General features: G+C 46.4%; 1 protein-coding gene across 2 annotated transcripts in view; it reads right to left on the reverse strand.

Annotated features, from left to right (window-relative positions):
• Nucleotides 1-7,481, reverse strand: part of LITAF (lipopolysaccharide induced TNF factor) — a 34,067-nt gene that overhangs the window by 22,782 nt on the left and 3,804 nt on the right. The window contains exon 1 of one of the 2 annotated variants that reach the window (XM_075565369.1): nt 4,241-4,534. The exons of the other annotated variant lie outside the window; for it this stretch is intronic. The gene's annotated coding sequence lies outside the window, so the exon portion shown is untranslated. Of the gene's footprint in view, nt 1-4,240; nt 4,535-7,481 lie in introns of those variants that run through there. 2 annotated transcript variants of the gene reach the window in all.

A 7,481-nucleotide genomic window follows, 5' to 3' on the forward strand; every position in this document is an offset into this window, starting at 1 on the left:
TCGCCACTGTATATGGTACAAGTGTTATAAATGCTTGCAAAATGGTTAAATATAATTTTCTAGTTACATTATAATAAGCTTGTGGCTCTTCTCCTGTTTTCTGACCTAGCCCCTTTGGAGAACTGGTTTAGGAGCCCTGTCCTCATCAGAGAACCAATAAGGTTAAGGGGCGGTGGGACTCCGGCTGTACAAGCACTTGCTGATCACACAGTGACCTCACACAAAAGGGAGCAGCCAGAGGAAACCCCTCCCAAGTGTCATTTTTAAAAATACTTCCAGCACATTCGCCAACAGTACTATTTTGTGTCCAGTACCTATTAAAACCCGATGTCCCTATTTCTTCCCGTGCGCAAGAGCCATGGAGCACTCCACTGCTTCTCTCCCATTGGTTGAATCTCCGGAACCTTCAGCTAATTATTACAGCAGTTTGAAGACCAATGACTGGCGGGTCATAGGGAATTTATCACCATTATTTCTAATCCAAGGGGGAAGGTGCACTCACGAATAACAGCCTTCTGCCATGGGGCTCAGTCACAGAGCACGGTGCTCGATACGGACACCGCCGAAGTCCAATGTACAGAGTAGAAAGAAGAGCGGCACTCCAATGGTCTTATCAATAAAAAGTGGGGCTATAGAGCAGTGATCGACGTCTCGGTTCGCTTGTGAACCTTTCTCAAGATAACAAGCATACACAATGGTGAACATTATATACCTTCTCAGAACGCCAATTAAAAAAGGGCGCCAAATCTTTTAACAGGACTGTAGCAAAATAGTAGCCATAAAGTGTCTAAGTGCCGTAAAGTGATACAAAGTGTCATAATGATGTTAAAGCAACACAACAAATAAGACTCGACATAATAACTTAAAGACTTAGGCCACGTCCACAGAAGGACAAGCCACGCTGAGCCCCGGCATCCTCAATGGGGGCCTTTAGAGGGGGCTCACGCGAGCGTCCGCAGGCGTGCTGAGGAGTTGGATTTTTCAGCCGACAGCCAAGCTGTTTTTCAGCGCGCTGTCGGCTGAAAACATCCAATCAGCGCGAAGCAGCGTCAACGTCACGGCGCCGTGACATCGACGTCAGTGCGTCGCGGGCAATTGGCCCAGCGACGTCACTGCCCCGCCTCCAACCACCTCCCGATCGCGCCCGCTGGCTCGCCTGCATGTGCATGAAATCGCACAGCTTCAGCAGGCGAGCCTCAGCGTCAGCGCGCCTCAGCACTGCTCCCCCCCTCTATGGCCCCAGCCTTAGGGGCTGTTAAGCGTACTGAAGTAACAAAGAAGGTTGGACAAGAGGCACTTTGCTGCCGGGTTTTCTCATTATTTCTTCTGACACTGCCATTCTGGTAGACGTTAACATACCTATTGACAATCCCAATGTCATTTCAGTTGACATCAGATCACTTTAACCTCCTCCAACGGTCTCTCCCAATGGACCACCTCCCTACGCACTGCAATAGACACTCGTTTGACCTGGTTCTCTCACGGCTGCTCAGCCTCCAACACACCCTTCCCTCTCTCTGACCATAACCTTCTAACCTTTAGCCTCCCTCTACCCTCACCACAAATCCTACTTTCACTCGCAGATACAAAAACCTACATGCTCTAGACGCTACTCAAGGGGTGCGCAAACTCAGGGGCGCAGCAGTAACAGAGGAAACGAGCTCTTCCCCAAAGCATTTAATTTAAAATGCATGGGGAGCGCGCACGAGACCTCTGTAACTCGCTTACCTGGCGACACTTCACCATTGCAACGCGGCGTCAAATGCTGCGGGGTCACATGGCACTGGAGAACAGGTAAGGAGGGTGGCGCAAGGCGGGTGGAGAGCAGACAGGGGGCACAGACTGAAATCTTTGCGCACCCCTGCCCTAGACAGTACACTCATAAGCCTTATACAAAAGACTGTTACTGCCACAACACATCTCCCCAGACAATGTAAGTCACAACCATGGCACACACACTTTATCTGCTAACACATCTATGCAAGTACCAGCACTCACTGTCTAATAGCTAAATGATCTACTGAAAAAGGGTCCCCTTTTGTTCCGTGCACCATGCAACTTCATACATTTACCTCAATCAGTGTGCTGTCTATCGCAGGCCCTTCCCACTTTATCTGCTACTTCCAAAAGTTCTCATGCACTGCGTATAGTCACTGGAGGACATCCCGCACTAAAGCAGACTTCCTCCAGTATAATATTCATACACTCGCCCTATAACACTGCCCTTTCCCTTACAAGCAAACCTACATTCCTACACTCATACAAACTCTGTCTTCTAACCCTCAATGCCTATTCGCCTGCTTTAACTCCTTTCTCCGCCCAATTACACCTGCACCAACTACTACCCTCACAGACCAAGACCTCGCCACCCACCGTCAGTCAAGATGAAGTTAATCAGACATGGCGAGGTCATGTCAAGCTCCACACACACACACACACACACACACACACACACACACACACACACACACACACACACACACACAATACCTACCTTCCCTTGCACACGTAAATCTACCCTCCGCTCATTTCACTGTGACTGAGTATGAGGTATTCACGCTCCTCATATCTTGTCCTACAACCTGCTTCTTTAATCCTATTCCCTCACATCTCCTCCACTCCCTCTATGGCAAACTAAGCACCACCCAAACTCACATTTTTAGCCTCCTCTCATCTCCGGCACATTCCCATCTTCCTTTTATAGACATGCATTCATCATGCCCATTCTAAAGAAATCTTTGCTTGACCCAGCCTCCCTCTCCAACTACCACCCCATCACCCTTCTCCCCTTTGTCTCCGAGCTACTTGAGCAACTTGTATACAGCCGCCTGATTCCTTTTCTCTCCTCAAACTCCCTGCTTGATTCTTTGCAATCTGGTTTCCATCCTCTACACTCCACTGAGACACACTCCACTGAGACAGCACTAACAAAAGTGGCCAATGATCTACTTATAGCTAAGCCAAGGGTCAGATTTCCTTACTAATTCTCCTGGATCTCTGCTGCCTTCAACACTGTTAATCACCCCCTTCTCCTGAACACTCTCCACTCCATTGGCCTCTGTGATGCAGCCTCGTTCACATCCTACCTATTCAACCACTCCTTCAGTGTTTCCTTCTCATATTCACTCCCTCGCTCTGTTGATGTCCCACATGGCGCTGTCCTTGGCGATCTTCTCTTTCTGCTTCACTTTCTTGGTGAACTAATATAATCTTTAGGCTTTCAGCATCGTCTCTATGCTGATGACACCCAAATGTAGCTCTACTCTCCTGGCCTCTCCCCCTCTCTTCTGGCAAGTGTCACCAACAGTCTCTGCAATCTTGTCCTGGATGTGCCACCGTTACCTGAAGCTTAACATGTCTAAAATAGAATGAATACTGTACTCTTTCCCACTTCTACTGCCAGCCATACACCAAGCTCTCCCTCGCTGTTAACACCACAATCTCATCAACACCTCAAGCCCACTGTCTAGTAGGTAATATTTGACTGCTCTCCTTCATACCTCATATTTAGTCCCTCACAAAGCCCTGCCGTCTCCATCGCCGAAATATCATCAGGCAACACCCTTTTCTCACTCAAGATGCAACTAAAATCCTCACTCATCTTCTACATGGCATTGCCCTTGCCCGTCTGTCCTAACTCCAATCCATCCAAAATGCGGCGACCAGACTCCTCTATCTCCACTTCTGTTGCTCTACAACACAAATCCCTACACTGGCTTCCCATATCATTTGGATAAAATAAAATGTAAAAACCTAGCCTTGTCTTACAAAGCTCTCAACTATGCTGTCCCCCCTTACATATCAACCCTCATTCCCAAAATATATCTCAACACCCCCTATGTTCTGGCCCACGACATCCACCTTATTACCTCATCTCACGCTCGCCTACAATACCTTGTGTTGCCCCATCTCTCTGGAATTCTACCGCGTACCATCAGAATTTCTCCCAGCTTTTAGATGTTAAAATTTCCCTTTTCAAGGAAGTCTGACATCTTGAACACCCAGTCCCACCTGTGCAGCTGGACCAATCTTCACGCGATGCAACACCCAGACCGTCAAACCTTAATGGGATCATCTGTTGGGCTGGACCATACTCCAATCTGAGGTATACCCCCATCCCATAATGAGCAGCCACAAACTTTATGTTTCAACATTGTCCCTCATTCCCTCTAGATTGTTAGCTCTCACAAGCAGGGCCCAGTCAGGTTTCGAAGGAGACTTGACAGTGTGTCTTTAATACCGGATAAATAGGGATGATCGTTGGTCGCTGGAACCAGGAGCCCAGATCCGCGGTGCAATGTAGGCAGAGTTCAGGAAGGAGCAGGCAGATGGGGTAGTCAGACGACCCAAGGTCAGGGTAGGGGTAAACAGAAGAGTAGTCGATCAAGCCAAGGATCAGAGCAGGGAGTAGGCTGCAGAGTAACAGGACAAGCCGAATTCGATACCATGTTTTTGATAGAGCCAGTAGCAAGTTTGGGAGCTTCCAAGCAGCAGAAAAACAGAGAAGCTGCCTCCAGGGTAGTATGAAGCTTGTTGTGAAGCACTGGAGGACAGGACACACACACGGAATTCACAGTCAAAACACGGGTTCAAAGTCACACTTCATTGCGTTTTGGCACCGAAATTGTGTTTTGATTTTGAATGAAAAACATCACCATTACAAATATAATTTCTGTGACAAAACACAAAGAAGTTTCACTTAAAATGCACGTGCTCGGCACACACACCTTTTTATTATTTACTCACCATAACTTTGTGTCTGGTAATTAAATGCAAATATTACAACACCAGAAAGTCTTATGTAGATTTGAAACTCTCTCTGCCTCTCCTGGTATAATTATAAGTGGGCACACTGAACAAAGTTCAAGTCTTTACTTCATTTTGTTGCCATTTTACACACACACACACACACACACACACACACACACACACACACACACACCCCCCCCCTGTTAAGCGTTTTGTAGGGGCAATGAAAGAGGGTCACCACTGCAAATTTCTAAAACACAGCCATGATCACTGCAAAATTCTCATTTGCTGCTGTGATTTTGACAGGATTCCAAGACTAAATTATACAAGAAAATGCTACAAGCATGTGGGTGTGTTCTCTTAATTAACTTATAATATGCATTGCTATGTGCAACCGTGTCTTCCGTAATATTAAGTTAGGCCACAAATAATATAAGAGCTGGCAGTCCAGTTGCCCATTTTATGTTTATACTTCATAACGTTTAAACCAACATGTAAGCAGCCTGAAAAAAATACAAATAGTCTTTTTATAAATAACTTCAACAGTACTGTACTACACCCTTCGCTTTTAAATGTATAATTATGTGTATTTGCTATTCTAAAGTTACCATATTATTTCACAACAGGATTAACGGTCACATTGGGAAATACCCACTTCCCATAAATGTGACTAGATAGTACAAATAACAAAATGAGGATTTCGCAAGCACACCTACTATAGGGCAATGAAATGAAAGAAAATACCGGTGGTCCTGCTCAGAGGGGCCTTCTTGTGCGGTCCCATACAGGAACATGCAGAAAAGATGCAGAGCAGGACACTGCCATCTTGTAAAACACTTTAATCAGGCCAAAGGCTTTGACTTCATTAAATTGTTTTGCAATACCACAGTGCCCTCCTCTACATCTTGTCATTATACAGTATAGTACAAACTAATAGTCGACAGTAATTAGAAGTGCTTGTTTTAAACGTGCATATTAAATGTGATATAAAGCACTAAAATATTTTTCAAGCAAGTATCTCGAAACTGGTCAAGTGAACATGATTCGCAGGCAAATGCTCACTGAACAGCTGATCGGGGACCTTCATGTATTGCCACTGTGCTGGAAAACCACCTTGTTTCCTAGTGCAGGACTACTGCAACTTTACCACCTGGAGGCAACCGGTTCAGGAGATTTAAATCTGATACACAGCACTTCCAGCTACAAGTGCTAAAAAATATTGCATCCTTTTTCAAATACCCTCACCAATTCAGAAGTGTTAAAAATGTTTAGCAACTACAGCAGATTTGCAAACATACTGCAACTGAGACAACAGCAAAAAAAATTGTCTGCATGAAATGCAAGCAAATTGAAACCTTCTTTAAGCTTCTTAAGCAGTTCTGTGGAAAATAAGAAAATAGTAAAGAAGCATCTAAGTGTGCATTAAATAAGAATAAACAGTCAAGTTTTCCTTGAAACGACTGTCAAAAATGCATCTCAACATTTTTAGGATATAGCCAAAGATAAAAGGATTTCATCTCCATAGCAATGTGGCCCTCTGGTTACATAGCACAACACACACTGATGTAATAAGAACATAATACAAATGTATACATGATCTTACAAACCATAAATGGCTACTAGATTTCATTAAGGATGATTAAAACAAAACTCATTTTTGTTCCACAGGACGTTTCTAATGCCTACATAATAAACTAACTGAAGCCGACTGTAAGGGAAACAGCAGGAAAGCATACATATGGAATCCCACGCATTGAAAACTCTAGCCCAGGGGCTATCCATCAACAGGCCATGACAGTCCAAATTTAGGAGACCACAAATCACCAGAAACCTTCAAACTCCCTAATGTTTAACACACCCCTCAGGCTCCAATGACCAATACGTTCCGCTCTCCATGAATACTAAATACAAGAGCCCCCACTCCAACCCCAATGACCAATACAGACACCCAGACCCCAGATGTTTAAAAAAAAAAATAAGACCACTCAACGACCAGTACAGACTTTGGAGACCCCCCCCCCCCCGAATGATCATTACAGACCTTTCAGAACCACAATGACCATAAACCTCATACCTATCTATCTGCGACTACCTGCAACTCTCTCCATTTATATGTATTATAAACATTTATGTATATGAAGAACATTGACAGGGAAAGGGCTAAAATCATAACCAATACACATTAATTATATAGACAACTAGCTGAGAGACCCGGCGTTGCCCGGGAGTCACACTGTCCCCCCCCCCCCACACACACACTGTCCCCCCCCCCCACACACACACTGTCCCCCCCCCCCACACACACACTGTCCCCCCCCCCCCCACACACACACTGTCCCCCCCCCCACACACACACTGTCCCCCCCCCCACACACACACTGTCCCCCCTCCCCCACAAACTGTCCCCCCCCTCACACACACTGCCCCCCCTCCCCCTCTCCCCCACACACACACTGTCCCCCCCTCCCCCACACACACACTGTCCCCCACTCCCCCACACACACACTGTCCCCCCCTCCCCCACACACACAGTCCCCCCCACACACACTGTCCCCCCCCACACACACACACTGTCCCCCCCCACACACACACTGTCCCCCCCACACACACACTGCCCCCCCCACACACACACTGCCCCCCCCACACACACACACACTGTCCACCCCCCCACACACACACACACTGTCCACCCCCCCCACACACACACTGTCCACCCCCACACACACAAACTG

Source organism: Ascaphus truei, chromosome 11, assembly GCF_040206685.1.
Source record: "Ascaphus truei isolate aAscTru1 chromosome 11, aAscTru1.hap1, whole genome shotgun sequence".
Lineage (NCBI taxonomy): Eukaryota > Metazoa > Chordata > Amphibia > Anura > Ascaphidae > Ascaphus > Ascaphus truei.